This window comes from Miniopterus schreibersii (assembly GCF_964146895.1).
Source record: "Miniopterus schreibersii genome assembly, chromosome: X".
Taxonomy (NCBI): Eukaryota; Metazoa; Chordata; class Mammalia; order Chiroptera; family Miniopteridae; genus Miniopterus; species Miniopterus schreibersii.
In genome coordinates this window covers 3,720,795-3,738,363 of record NC_138104.1, presented here as the reverse complement: position 1 = coordinate 3,738,363, position 17,569 = coordinate 3,720,795, and the positions used below count along the sequence as shown (strand labels likewise).

General features: G+C 39.6%; 1 long non-coding RNA gene across 2 annotated transcripts in view; it reads left to right on the top strand.

Moving 5' to 3' along the window:
- Positions 1-17,569, top strand: part of LOC308550766 — a 59,428-nt gene that overhangs the window by 2,488 nt on the left and 39,371 nt on the right. For both annotated transcript variants that reach the window (XR_013997960.1, XR_013997961.1), the window contains exon 4: positions 15,853-15,940. This is a non-coding gene — a long non-coding RNA (uncharacterized lncRNA). The remainder of the gene's footprint in view (positions 1-15,852; positions 15,941-17,569) is intronic.

Genomic DNA, 17,569 nt, shown 5'->3' with positions numbered 1-17,569 from the left:
ATGTTTATGCTCTTCAAGAATTCTAGGCACATGCAGTTTTAAGCAGGGTTTTCACACAGGATTTTAAAATTAACTATTTAAAATTTTTATTTTTATCAGATGTTTTTTTACAAATTAAAGTTGAGGAATCTGAATATATAAAATCACTGTTCCAGATGTGCTATTCCTCTTAGACACACCTGAATTCTAATTTTGTGTTCAAAAGAATATCCCTGAGGTTAGTGTTACTCCTAAGGTTCTTCCTTCAACCTCTTTTTCTACTCCTTAGGTACTCAGAGAATTAAAGCTGTCTGGACTCAGTTCCTGAAATTTTCTAGAATGGTATAAGAGGGAAATGTAAGAAGTGTATGAGGAGCAGTATTCTGATCTAGGGATTTAAAGGGGATAGGGTGAGTCCCAATCCATGACACCACTGTCACCATGTCTTATAGATAGGAACACACTCCTATGGTTCATTTCTTCACTGCAGGTGGAAGGCTTAAGTATAGAACATTGAATCTTTTAGTGGAAGATGGGTTAAATGTTGCTCACAAAAATATTTGACTATTAAAATCACATGCCATTCACTGTTGACCACCCCCATCTCCAACACAGCCTTCTTCCTATATTATCTGAACTGGCCTATAACCTTTACTGATTCTAAACGAAAACAAAGGAGCAGGGGTGGGAAGATGGCTTGCCCACCCTTATTACAACAGGCTCCTTTAGCTCATAGCCACGGCCCCAGTCCTTTCTTGACTTGCCGCATTAGGCTGTGATTTGTTTGTGACTAGAGGCTGGTTTCCCTGGCAACGGCAGCATGCCAGCACTTGCGCATTCCCTCCTCTGCAGTGGCAGAATGCAACTGTGAAAGCAAAGGCCGGGTCTTGAGGGCCAGAGTCACTGAAGGAGTTATTCTGCAGTCATGATGTCAGCTTTTCTGGGCTAAACTGCCATCATTATTGTACATAAAGCATTGTATTTTTAAAATTTAATTCAATTTTATTCCTCCCCCCATTGAGCCACTTCCTTTTTCTTCTCCAAAATTACCTGCTCTCAGTATGTCCACCAGTGACCACAAAGTCTTCCCAAAGTTTGAGGTTACTGAAGCCCTCAGGGGGCCAAGGAGATTCATAGTAATGCCAGCACAGGAAACAAACTGCCTGGTTTCAAACCTCCTCCAATTACAATTAATTTGTGTGTACCTCAGTTTCCTCAGATGTAAAATGGGGATAATAATAGCACCTTTAGAACAGTGTTTGGTAATAATAACCACTGTGTAAGTGTTGGCCATTATTATTTATTGATATTGAAGGAGACTTGCCTTGAAACACTTTCACACAAACTCACCCTATAGCACACAGACTCTTCCCATGGCACACAGATGCCAGGGCAAAAACACTTGGCCCATAGCGTACACACATTTCCTGTATTGCTCAGACCCAGAGGCACACATATTTTCCCCAAGGCAAAAAGACTCACCTAAGGGACACAGAATCGCCCTACCATAAAGACTCTACTCATGAAACATAGAGAATCCCGACATCACAGACTGTCCCCATATCACAAGGCCCTTCCCCTGGCACACAAAGTTTCTCTAGAGCACATAGACTGACCCCATAGAACATAGATTCTCTCAAAATCGTGCATATTCTCAAAGCAAAAACACTCACTCCACAGCACACAGACAAGCACTACAGCACACAAATATTCCCTATAGCACACAAACTCTCATTACAAAACATAGACTCTGCCCATGACAAATAGACTTCCTACAGTACAAAGATTGTCCTCACATCGCACAGATTCTCCCCACAGCTGAAAGATTCTCTCCACACAACACAGTGTGTCCCACAAACCTAAGAGCCGCACAGCCCACACCTATAGAAACACTCCTTAAACACGAACTGTCTTCACAGGACACAGGGCCCTCCCTATGGCACACAGGCCCTCCTCACTTCAGTTAGACTGGCTTCAAGATGCACAGCCTTCCCCCAAGATGCAGACTTGCCCTACAGCTTGAGGACTAACCGCATGGCACACAGATTAAACCCATAGCACAGAGACTCTCCACAGCACTCGGACAAGCTCATCCCAGAGCAGAGAGATGCAACAGTATATCTTATAGCACATATATCCTCTCATGATGTACAGGGTTGCATCACAACACACAGACTTTTCCTTCAGTGCATCAATTCACTTCTCAACAAACATAGTTATCATACAATGCACATACTAGCTCCATGGTGCACTTGCCCAACAACATCTAAGCCTTCATCAACCATACAGTTACCACATAATACACACTGTGGCCCTGTAGCAACAAAACATACCCCAAATTCTTCAGGCAAACTGCAATAAATAGGCACACCTCACAATGCACAGCATTATATCACAGCATTCAAATTGGCCCTTCAATGTGCAGACTTGTTTGACAACAGACACACTCATGCCACAGTAACACCAAATCTTTCTCCAAAGTGTTCAGATATTCCCCTGAGGACACAGTCACAGACGTGATCCACAATACTCTCACCTCACAACATAGATGCAACCAATCCCATACATACATACAAACACACTCCACAGCACAACACTCCACCCCTGTAATGCACAGAATTGTGTCACAACACACACTTGCCATACAATTAAACTTCACAAAAACCACACTCCTTATGGTGATTATACAGTGTAAACACATGCTCCAAAATACCTACAAGCATTTGCTCTAGCACTCCTACATTCACCTCAAAGCAAATAGACTGTCCCTGCTCACACTGCTGCCCATAAACAAAATAGGCTGAGCCATGCACAGAACTCCACCAAAATGCATAGATTCTTCCATCAATATGCATACTTGCTCCACAACACACACAAACACCACTGAACACTGAGACTCACTCTAAATATACAGACAAACCCTTTGGGAAATTGACTTTACCTGCCCCAAAACATAGTCACCCCCACAACACTTAAAATTCACAGGCATGCCTGTTAATGCATAGATTTCTTCTGCAATGCACTGAACTGCATCATGACACAGACTTACGATAAAATGGGATACAATGCAATAAACATTACCGTGCAGTGCAAAGAGCTCCATCATAGTTTGCAGACATGCTTTACCATACTGTTGAGCTACAACTCTGGCCTACAACAGATACACAGCTTGTGTAATGGTTAAGGGCAAGGCCTCTGGACCTGTACTACTGGGTTTGAATCCATGTTCCATCCCTTTCTAATTGCATCTCCTTGGGTAAGTATATTTCTCTGTTGTCTAGTTTGCTCATCTGTAAAACAATGATAACAACATTATCTACTCAAAAGGGTTGTTTGTGAATATTAAATGAATTAAGGTATGTTATGTATTTAGTACAGTGCCTGGCACATAAGAACTATTACAATGTTAATATATTACTATCACCCACCACCACCATTACTACTAAGGTTAAAAGGCCCTTCCTCAAATACCTAGAATCATGTGACAGCACAAAGATTCATCACATGATACAAAGACTAGCCCTAGAACATCTAGAGCAACATACAGACACCTCACCATAACACCCACATACCTACAGAACACAAACAGAACCCTAAACAAAATGTCACTCACAATACACCAAACTGTATCACAATTAATAAATTTGCTATAAAAAGCGCAGGCTTGCTCCATAACACCCAGCCACATCCCACCAGACACAGGCTAACAACACAACACAACACAACACAACACACATGCACCCTATAATTCAGCAGTAAGCCCTATATTATATAAACACATCTTACTACACACTAATTTTTGTCACACAATGTGTGGGTATATCTACTATTTACAAACATGCTCCTAAATTCATGCTCCTGAATTTATAACACTTACACCATGATACTGACTCATCCTGCAACACACAAGCTCACCCAATAATTCAGTGGTGCTCTATGATGTGGACTTACCACAATACACAAACTCACCCAAAGGCATATAGATATGCTCTACAGTACATCGGCTTGCTGCAAAACAGCTTAGCATACACAGACATACTCTGTACATTGCATGGGACTACATTATAATAGACTAAACCCTCAACCTAAGGCCTTTCCCCATAAACTAAGGTTTGCCTCAGGAATAGGAAGAATACTCCATGACGCATTACATCTCCCAAGACACCTAGAGGTATGTTAATATGCACAGAGAAGCTTCACAGTGTTCAACATTACATAACGTGCACTCTCACTCCACAGTGTACAAATTCATCCCTCTCTCAAATGCTCATTGGCCTCCAATGCATAGACATGCCCCACAACACAAAAACACTTTCCATGAGCACAAACAGTCTCAAAATACACCGATGTACTCCGCACCTACACACATACACACCTTCTACCCTACAACAAAGGCATTCTACAATGTACCCCTCAATGTAGCAATTAGCCTCAGAATACCTGGAGACCCCTACAACATATACACATTTCCCATAGCCAACATGGTTCCCCAATGACTCACAGAATTGCTTCACAATCTACAAACTTCTTCTATGAAGTACAGATCTAGGCAACAATACCCAGACTCATTCCATAAGGCACAGAGACATGTCATAGTCCAGGGACTAGACTCACAACAAGGAAACATACCTTTCAAAATACTCTTGTAAACACACAAAATTCTATGACAGCTCACAAAATCACATCACCACCCATCTTTTCTTTAAAGCAGAGGCTAGACACGCAACTTACAGTGTTGGCCGCAATAGAAAGTCTTGCCACACAGTTCAAATATTAGCATCTCAACTTCCAAACTTGATATAAAACAATGTCCTTTCAATAAGATCCACCCTGCAATTCACAGATAAGCCCCACAATACTTGGATAAATTTGACAATCCCTAGGTACGCTGCACCCCAATACATGCCACAACATCTAGACATAACCCATGAGGCCCAGAGACATGCCCAAAGACATGCACAGCACACCCCAAAACAAAGGGGAAGTACAGATTGTGCTTAAAAGCTTACACTTAGGATTCAGGTTGCCTGGGTTCCAATCCCACATGTATCATTTACTAATTATGTGACCTTGCAAAGTTTCCTTAACCTTTCTTTGCCTTATTTTCCTCAGCTATAAATTGGGAGTAATAATGGTACTTATTAGAGTTGCTAAGAGGAATAGATGAGTGAATGTCTTACGAAGTATTTAGAACAGTGCCTGGTATAGAATTGTTGTCATCCATGTTAACTGATCTTGTTGTTGTCGTTTCTATGCGTGGAACGGGACCATGATGGTAAGACTCAACCTAAAATAATTAGAATTTACCCCCAACACATAGAGTATACCCCCATAAAGCACAGAATCACACCACAGCTTACACTCTCACAAGCCTTCCCTTACAATTTCCATGTAGACTACACTTAGCTCATAACATCCAGAAGCATGTACCACTTGCCTGTACATTATAGGGCATGCTGAAGTGTTTTCTATCTATATAATGTATAGACAGTGTCTGCAGCACCTAGAGTCATCACAGAACACCTGTGCACACATTGCAATGAATAAACATACCTGCGATACAGAACCATCCGTGCAAAGATTCATTCCATTCAACTAAACGCACCCTATCCTATATATCATGCTCGACAATACACATACCACATATCACATAGGCCACACAACACAAAGAACTTATTTTAAGTTCCCTAGAAACAATCCACAACACATACACGTCTTCAACACATAGGATTGTATCACACCATCGTTATGAAAACCCACAAAAATTACCTGTATACCCCAAATTACCCACAGTGCCCCATAATTCAGGTAATCTACCCATAGGATCCAGATTTGCTCCACAGCACACATACTATTCCCATAGCACATGAATTGGCCCAGTCCCCATAAATATGATCTTTAATGTACAGAGTCATCCAACAAAGCAGACACACCCAACAGCACATATACTGGGCATACAACACACGTATCACCTCCATACAGTGAAGACTTACTTAACCCAAAACATCTAAAATCAACCCAGTAAAAACCTTCATTTCACAATGCCAAGACTTGTCTAAGAAAATACAAGAAAAACCTTGTTATGCACAGACCTGATATAAAACACTTCAGCATGCCTTATAATGTATAGACCCAACTGCACAGTACAGGCTCCTCCCACAAAGTAGAGAATGGCATCACAATACCTGGACATACTTTACAATGGACAGGCATCCCCACAACCCAAAGCCCCCAAGGGAACAGAATTACATCACAATACAAAGGCCCCAAATCCTTCAGTTGTCCTCAAATAGTTCCCAAATAGATATGCAAAACCCATCGCACTCAAATACAGCCTATAACCACAGACTTATAACCAAAGACTTATCTTACAATCTGTAGACAGGCCACAAAATGCATAAACATCTCTTACAACACAACCCTCTGCCTGCATTAACTACCCTCACATCAGAATATCCAGAGTCATCACACTGCTCACAGATTACTCCACAACCCACAAATATGCCACAAAACAAACAGGCATGTCTCTCAAAGTATGGACACAACCACTACCCATAAGCTCACCCCATAATGCAGAAGATACACAATGCTAAGGTATGCCCCACAAAGCCCAGACTGCCACACAATGCACACACTCACCACATAGTTAAGTCGTGCCCCCCAATACAAAGTATAAACCCCAACAAAGATAAACCCCACAATTCATGGACTGGCCTCATAACGCAAGACATACCACATAACACACAGACTCTCCTAACATGCAGGTGTTGGAATCACAATGCACAGACTCACTCTACAAAGCTGATTTGTTCCACAATAGACACAACTGCTCCACAATGAAAACACTAGAACCAACACCCAGGCTCACTGTACAGCATTCCTCCCCCATTTTCCCACCACATAAGAGGCCCCGTAATGCATAGATATGCCCCCCAATACACAGACTTGCCCAACCATACACTGCATAGACATGTGCCACAATCCAGACAGATGCCGGAATACCTCATATGCAATACAAACATGTCTCAAAACAATCATCCACAATGTACAGACTTACTCCACGAAGCACTGGTTTATCCCACTGAGTCTGATCCAGTACCACAATCCTAGACTTGCCCCAAAACACAAAGGCATGTCCTAGGATACGCAGAAATGTGCCACAACATTCAAAATCACCCCATAATGCCCAGATTCACTCCACAATACCCAGAAACTTCATACTGTTAATGCACAGACAGAAATTCACAGCACACAAACTTGCCTCAAAAGTGCATACTTGTACCACAGTGCACAGACATGCCCTACAACAGAGAAGGTGTTTGTGCAAACACCTGGCTTATAAGGAAAACAGAAGCAACAAAGCACCTATACCTGCCATGCATTACAAAGACAAATTCTACAATGTCCATCCACAGCCCACTACACAACAGATTCATCCCACCAATTGTGAGCTCAGGGCACAGCATACAGAATTGCAAAAAAGCCAATGCACAGTCACAAATGCAAACTCAGACTCTTCCCCAAAAGCACAGAATTATATCCCAAAGCATTGATATACCCCACAAAGCACAGTATCAAGTCACAACGGGGAGACACATCTCATGTCACAAGACTCTCTACAGTGCAGAAACATGCTTCAACATACATCTCTTCTCCCATAACACAGTCATCTAAACTTCCTTTACAATTTGTAGATGCAGTGCTAAGACACTGCCCACCATTCAGACCCACACCAAAACACACAAAACCACCCCTGAGCATACAGATTACCACATATTGTATAAGGTCAACTGATGACACATAGATGTGCCACAAAATACTCACAATAGACACAAAACACATACGCACACACATACACACATCTCAGCACTAAGACTGACTCTAAAACACAGTCAATGACAACACTTAACCACCTCTCCCAAGAAGGCATAGAATAGTATCACTCAATCTGTCCTATAACATATGGACTCATCACACAATTAACTCACTTACCCCATGGTGCAAAGATTTGCCTAAGCAGTGCACACAGATGTACTATAACATGTAGAAACACCCTACAATGCAAAAAGTTGCCCCCAAATGTAGACCCCTCACACAACACACAGGATTGCATTGCAGCCCATCAGCTCACTATTCAAGACATAAATTAGCCTAACACACACTTTGCCCCACACTGCACTAGCTCAATAAATACCAGACTTGTACCAAGTTATACATATTTGACCCATAGAGTCTCAAACTCACACTATAACACACAGGCTCTAAAAACAGCTGCCAAATCATGTTAAAACATAAAAACATGTCCCATGGAAACACTCCTTACCAAACCTATGCTTGTCCTGCAATGGATAGAAGACACAGCAGCAATCAAACTCAGCTTACAAGTTTTTGAGTTGTCCCATAATGTACAGAATTGCATCATAATGCACTATGACTAAGAACTCACAGACCTACCCCAGACAACAACGATTCACCCCACCACACACTACATAGTTCCCAAATTTGCACCAAACCCTCACACTCAGCCAAAAATACACAAACTCATGCTGCATGAAGCACAGCATAACACATAGATTTACCCTCACTTAGAATCAATTCACAACTCACCTTTGTCCCCCAATCACAACTTAGACACTCCCAAAACTCTTGTATACATCCCACAATACGCAAAGCATGCACTCCTTAATGAATGGGCCCCTTCATAACATCCAGTCCCATCCTCAAATGCATAGACTCACCCCCTCCCCCACCAGCATAGTCTTCTTATTCAGTAGCTCTAAAACATGACACAGAAAATATTTGCCCAACATTGTGTAGAATTTTACACAACTTCCAAATTCATCCTATAATTCACAGACTTTCACCCCTACACACAGGGTTATCACACAATGCAGACTCATTCACAAAGCAAATAATTAACCTAGAGTACACCACAACCACCAGATATGCCCCCAAATACACAAACATGCAGCACAACACCAAGAAATAATCAACAACATGAGCCTTTCTATGCCCAGCCCTCCCACTACTCCCATACTCGCCTCTTAATATCTAGACCAACTTAGGATGTCACATATGCTCCATGACATAAGACTCCCACCACAGCACATGCAATCACATCACAATGCACAAATTTACCTTACAATGAAAAACTTCTCCAAAAAATGCCATGACTTGCTCCATAAGTCATCCAATATTACTATAACACATAGGTTTACCTCAAAACTTAGTTTACACTGTAATACTACAGATATGTCTCATAATACCTACAATAAACTTACAATAAACAGGCTTGCCCCACAATGCCCAGACTTACCCCATAACACTGAAATATGTCCTATAACACAGAGGTAAGTTCCACAATGCAAAAACCTCCTTATAATGTACAGCCGTACTCTACAACATAAACTCACCCGCTATAGTAAGAATAGACTGCAGGTATCCAGACACACTCCCAAATACAGTCTTGCCACACAACACTAAGACATGTCTTACCTTGCACAAATTAGCTACATAACACCTTCACACAGATAATTTACATAGACAGATGTGCCCTATGACACAAAGGTTTCTACCACAAACACAAAATTGCATTCTGATGTACAGATTCACCCCAAAACACAGAGGCAAATACCCTACAAAGAAAACGTGTTTCCAATGCCCAGAATTGCCCTATGACACACAGGCTTGCCCCACAGGATGAAGGCATGCTCCATATAGCACACTGATGCTCCTCACCAGACATGCTTTACAGCACAGCCTTGCCCCACAAGGCACCCTTGACCCAAAACCTAGACACCATCTATGGTGCACATACTCACCCCCACAACACCTTGGCAAAAACCCAGATGAAAAGATGCATCCTACAATGTACAAAATCTCTTGAAAATACAGACACTCCCACAGTCCCAGAATGGCGACTTCATGCTCAGACTTTCTCCAAATGCAAATTCACTTCAAGACACCTAGAATCAAATCACAACATACAAACTCAACCCATATAACATTCTGCCCAAGATGCACTGACATGCTCCTCAACACAGAGACTCTCCTACATACATAAAATATCATTACAACTTCACATCACCTCACAAAATCAATACGTGACCCACACCATTACAGACAAGCCTCATGATGTACACACTTGCCCCACAGTATTGAGAGACATACCACACAAACACACCCCACAAGACAAACATCATCCAATATAAAGATCCCAAACTCAGGACATACTCAGTTACACACTGGTATACCCCACAACACAGAATTACCCCATAAGGCAGATATGTCTTACAGCACACAGAGTAGTCCCACAGCACAAACACAAGTTCTCCCACACCCAGACTTGCCCCTAATAACCTACACTCTCTTGACAACACCGGGACACACCCAATACCACATACAGAATTAGCCTATATAATACAGGTTTGTCCCATAATGAAGAACATTGGACCACAACCTCCAGAAATGCCATACTGTGTACAGACATAACTCTACACCTAACAGACTTCCCCCTTTTAAAAAACTCACGTAGATTTCCCATAAGGCACAGCCATACCCTACAATGCAAAGATTGCCCCTATGACACAATGATTTACTATAGAACCTCTAGAATCAACCCATGACACATAGTCTCATCCCATTACTCCAAGATGTATCCTACAATATAGAGACTGCAATGTGTAGACCACAATACCTAGACATGCCCTACAATGTGAGGACATGTTCTACAACCCATAGATTTCCCTCGCAGTATACCCCAAAAATTCACAGTCATAAAATTCACAACATTCAAAATCACTCCCACAAAGCACAGTCACTCCAAACCAGATACTCAGGACCCACAAGGCCCATAATTCATAGAGATAATTCACAATGCACAGCTTTAGCTGCTCACAGCCCCTAGCTGTGCCTCCCTTAAATGTTGAGAACAGCCTCACAGTGCACACACAAGTCATACTAGTCATAATCTGACACCACAAGAAACTCATTCATAGGACCTATAATTTACTAACACATCATACAACCCATATATTTGCCCCACAACACCTAGACCCACCTTCATAGGCTCACCCCACAACAAAACTCATCACCCCAAAACACAGACTCAACCCACAATTCAAAGAAACTTCCCTTGTAACAAAAAAATTTTCTCTACCACACTCAGATTCACTTCACCTCACCTGACTCACCCCACAACACCTAACCTTACACCACTACACAGAGACATGCTGCCTAACCTAGAAACTAGCCCAGAAGACTGGGACACCCTCCCCATGGTTCTCATAGACTCATACTACCACATACACAGAGAGACATAACCCACAACACACATATTCACCCTGCATCGTACAGTCTTGACCCAAAATTTACAGACATCCTTAATAATACCAAGGATTGCTTCATAATACTCAGAAAACCTACAACACCAAGAAAAGCAGCACAATATATATGCTCACACTAGAACATTTAGTTTCACTTCTGGAGGCCCACACTCACTCTATCACATTTAATCCTGCCTCCTAGGGAAGAAGGTAGAAGTAACTTTGGAGTCTTTTGTAATAGGCAAGCCCAAGGAAGCTGAAGGTGGGGGGAGGCAGCATGTGGGCCCTGGCTAGGGCCCGACATGGGAAGGAAGATAGGTACATGCCAGCGTTTCCAACAATGGCAGTGGAGTTTGAAGATCTGAGCGGACATTGGTTTTTTGTTTTCAGATTATAAAAAGCCTATGTTATTAGACCATGGTTACCATCTTCAGTAATCAACATTTTTCAAAGGAGGCTGTCTCTTAATGTTTATTTTCCTGGCTACTTCAAGAGTAGGAAAAAAATCTTGAGTCCCTTCTGGTTGGTTGTATTATAGAAAAGGAGATATAGAAATGATAAGAAAAGTCTTTCCAGAAGAAAGTGCTCATATCTACATACACACATATTCATCATAGCCAAGTACATACACAACAGAATACATACATACACACACACATGTAGTATCACAGATGTTCATACGGACTTAGACCTACAGGTGTGTCTTAATCCTACACACTATACATTCTTAAAGCTACAACCAAAGACATTTATTTTCACAAATACAAACATAAAACCCAGAATCCTAACAGGAGCAATTTCATGTATACACATATACACACAAATGCCCACAGTTCTGTGTGTAGACTCAGAGCAACATACAGTCACAGATATTCACCCCACACTTGTACAGACCCAGAGAAGCACACAGAGGCATATATATGCCATCAAGACAATGTGTTTATGTATTCATAACCTCAAAGATGAAAAAACACAAATACATGCATACACACATACAAACATACAAACACACACAGATGCTTCTGAAGGCTCATGAGACACATTCTGAGATACCCCCAGATGTTTATGCAGAAATGTAGATAAGTATACACAAACCCACACAGGCACATGTGTGTTTATATATGTGCACACATACCCATAGGCATGCATAGAGTCATTCATATGCAGACACAGGTATATGTGTTTTTACTAATTGGCAGAAACACACAAACACTGAAACAAATTCATTCATAGGTAGATACATGTGTTTTAAACATGTGCTTAGTGGCATTTTCATGCTCACAGAGTCACATTCATATACACACAGAGGCATAGTTGTTACTAAAGCACACATGCATAAGCTTGCTCATGCCTGTATATGAAACCTGTATTCATGCTCACAATGAGCACATGTAAATGTGCATGTGTGTATGTATGAAATGCACATGAGCACATATGAGAATATTCATGCATGTGGGTGTACATAGAAAAATGTATAAGCACAAAAGTGTGCATACATATATGTACTTGTACATGGAGACATATACATGCACATACAGACAAAACAGAGATGGATCCATAAAGAGATCTCTACATGTATATACCATTGAAGACAGTGGTATATACATTAGAGAGATATGCTTTCATATATAGTGAGATATGCATTACAGATACATTAGATGATAGGTAGATAGATGATAGATAGATATAGATAGATAGATGATAGATAGATAGATAGATAGATAGATAGATAGATAGATAGATAGATAGATAGATAGATGATAGATAGATAGATAGATAGATAGATAGATAGATAGATAGATGATAGATGATAGATAGATAGATAGATAGATAGATAGATAGATAGATAGATAGATGATAGATGATGATAGATAGATGATAGATAGATAGATGATAGATGATGGTAGATTAGATAGATAGATAGATGATAGATATAGATAGATAGATAGATAGATAGATAGATAGATAGATAGATAGATAGATAGATGATAGATAGATGATAGATAGATGATAGATAGATGATGATAGATGATAGATATAGATAGATAGATAGATAGATGATAGATGATAGATAGATAGATAGATAGATTAGATAGATAGATAGATAGATAGATAGATAGATAGATAGATAGATAGATAGATAGATAGATTAGATAGATAGATAGATAGATAGATAGATGATAGATAGATAGATAGATAGATAGATGATAGATAGATATAGATAGATGATAGATAGATAGATAGCTATAGATAATAGATGATAGATAGATAGACTTAGCAGAGATGCTTTCATATGAAGAAGCATATAGCCACACATATAGGCACAGGCCTAAAGATCTACATAAATATATGCACAGGCAAACATTAGCACTCACACAAAGACTCACTTAGAAGCTCAAGAGAAGCATGCAAAGTTACATACATGCAGAGAAAATCAGGTAAATTCACAGAAACACAGGCACGTGCACACAGAGAGGTACCCATACCCATATAGACTCACAAAGAGATGGGCATAGAAGTTTGTGCAGATGTATGTAGAAACATATACAGATTTATACACATACAGGCATTCTACATGGATGTACAGGTAAACATGGAGATACACAAACATGTATGTGAACACCTAGGCATACAGATACACACAGAAGCATGGATGTCTATTGACCTGTGCATGCAGACATAGAAATATGGGCACCCACACTAGCAGAGCCCAACACACCTTCACTGACACATACTTCTACAAACATTTGTGTGCATAGTCATATATATGTATGCAAACATAGATGACCATATATACGACAGAGGCATGCACAAACGCAGGGACAGAGACATACCCGTACACACAGGCATAGAAAATTCTCATGCATATACAGTTGTCACATGCACTCAACATAAACATCTGCACATGGACACACAGATGCAGTCACCTAGAGAGTCATCCAAAGAAATTCATTCTCACCTGGCCGATGTTGCTCAGTGGTTGGGTGTCGACCTATGAACCAGGAGGTCAGAGTTCGATTCTCAGTCAGGGCACATGCCCAGGTTGCAGGTTTGATCCCCAGTAGGGGGCATGCAGGAGGCAGCCGATCAATGACTCTCTCATCGTTATTTTTTCTATCTCTCTCCCTTTCCCTTCCTCTCTCTGAAATCAATATATATTTAAAAAAAATAAATTTATTCTCATGCAGACAGATTTATGCAGACATACACATGTCCCCATAGACATGCAGATGGGTCACACAGACATACATATGCAGACAGAGGTGGATGAACAGATGATTGGACAGCAAGGCATACAATGTGAATATAGAAGCACCTAGACACAGATAAAGGGGCTTACAAACAAGAACATATAGGTACACTTAGACACATAGACTCACACTCACACACACACATACATATATTATGTATATATTATGTACACACACACATAGACATACAAAGACCCATCTTACAAATGAATATTTGCAAGCAGTAAACTTAAGGGCTAAATGTGTCCACACAGACATAGATGCTATGGACTCATGCAGAGCTAAATACACAGGAATAGAGGTACAGTCCCATAGACATATATGTGCACATAGACATGGATACTGCACCCCCAAAAGACAAGATTCCACCACTTAGATGGTGACACACTCCAAACTGCCCTTAAAGGCACATGCACACAGAGCTCCATAAATGCACTTGCACATACAGACACATACGGGGGTGGGCAAAAGTAGGTCTGCAGTTGTTCATATGGAAAATAATACAATAATTAATAATACAAGAATAAACTGTAAACCTACTTTTTCCCACCCCTGTAAATGCACATGCAGATGTACATGCAGATGCCAGATGTACCCCCCCACACACGTACACAACATCTTCACTATATGAAAGTAAGAAACATATACATATATCTGCAGAAAATACAGACCTAAAACACACTAAAAAATACAAACATATTCAAAGGGACTCAAATGCATAGATGCACAGATATGCGCCCTCACATGTCAACATATGCACAATTGGCATGCAAGAGCGCACACACACCACTGAAATATCACGCAATGGCTATTGAATTTGAAAACGAATGAAAGCAATCTTGTGTTTACATCCCAGCTCCAGCACTTACAAGCTCAATGATTTGGGACCATCCTTTTGCTTTCTTACCTGTAAAATGGGGGTAATATTAGCACTTGCCTCTTAGAGCTTTTTGAAGATTCAGTGAAATGAAGGGCTTAGCCTCCTGTTTGGAATGTCAGAGATGCTGCTGCTGCTATTGCTTCTTGGTTTTGCTAGAGCTCAAGTTCTTAGCTGGATAAGGTTTGGGGTTTGTGGTCAAAGTGAATGTTTATATCATAGATGTATTAATTGATACAATTATTTGCAAATGGTATTAATGAAGAATAGATTAACTTCATAGACAAGGCCACTTCTGAAATTTTCGGAGATCATTGGGGCTTGTTACTGTCTCTGGCAAATGGAAAGACCTAAAATAAATACTTTCTGTTGTTGTTTGTTGTGATTGTCATTGTAGTTTGTATTCTTTTCCTTTTTGCAGGAGGAGATGGAAGAGCGAGTGAGCCAGTGGAAGACAGGAAAGAGGGCTTCCCTCCTTGTGCACATTTGCCACCTAGTGACCATATTGAGTAAGTACAGTATTTGTGGATTGCTCAGAAATATTCCTAAAATTTTACCTATTGCAAAATTGCATAACCTCCCTGCCGAATAAGCTAGTGTATGCTATAGTGGTTTTGGCTACATTCAGAAACTAAAAATAGTTACATCATAAAAAGGAACCTTTCTTTCTAAATGTTATGCCTTCCTGACCCCCCGCTCAGTTTTTCTCTGGATTTATTGAGACTATGTTCTAGAGCAGTGGTCTTCATACATTCTAATTATAGGCCACCTAAAATAATTTTCAGAACCTATGTATCCCATTGTACATCTTTAAGTTAGCATCTGAAATTTATTATCATAAATTTAATTGTAGTTATTATTTCCAGCATATTATAAACACTTGTGCTTTTAAATAATGCCTTTTGAGACACTGTTTTTAATCCAATGTACTTATGAATGCGATTTAATCACATTTTTGCATGATCCAATAAATTAAAAATACCATAGTAATTTGATACTCATCATTTAAAAGCAAAGAAATGAAGAAAAAAACATAAACAGGCAAAAATTTTACATGGTTTTATTATCTCCTTGAAATTGCCATTCCATTAAACTTCCCATACATAATTTATCCTAGCATAATGTATTTTTATGTTTAAAGGTCTTTTGTTTTCACCACCCCATAAATCTCTGCAAGAAGTATATATGGTTTGAAACACATTTTCCTATAACTCTAAGCCTCTATTAATATTTTATCATTAAATCACTAGTAGTATACAGTTGATCAGACCAGCATAAAATATTATACATTTTGATAAGTAATTATTTAAAATGAAAACTAGAATTTGATTGTAAATGCATCCCGTAAGTGCATATGATTGTTTATTTTGCCCCCAATTAGTTCACTACTCTGAGGATGACTTTTACTTTACTTCTAATGAGACAGAGGGCAGTATAATTTTTTCCTTATTTTTTTCACTTTTATAGATATAAGGATTCAGAAAACTTTGTTCCCATACATAAGGAGAAGGGGATGGAATGAGTGCCCAAGTCATGGGTCAAAAATCACACAGTGACCTGTCAACAAAAATAATTTTAATGATTTAAATTATTTAATTAAAAATTAATTTTTAACAGACATATTCATTAGGCCTATCTTTTATAGCATGAAAGTAAAGAAGCCCCAATTTACAAAAGGATTTGTTGATTAATCATTTATTTCTGAGTTTCTGGGAAGTTTGCCAAAATGACCTTTTCAAGATTTAGAAAATGACTATTATAACTGTCATACTTTCATTTTGAGGCATTATTTTTAATCTAATATACTTACAAAAGGCTGAGAAAATCAAAATACTTAAATTGATGTGTCTTAGCCAATATAATAATTTTGTTAAAATTTAAATTCATTATATCCTTTAAATATAAAACTTTGAGGCCACAGGTTTAGATCATCAATTTCATAAGAAATATTTATAATATAACTTAATTGGCAGAGGCAATATTTATATCAAGATAATCAGCCAAATCCTCTTCACCTTCAGAAAAACTCTCACTTCATGTTTCAATGTAAAAAATGAATTAATATGCATTCTGAGGAGCATTATTAAAACCATGGAGAAATCAATTAGGGGATACCTCTGTTAAATATTTTATTAACA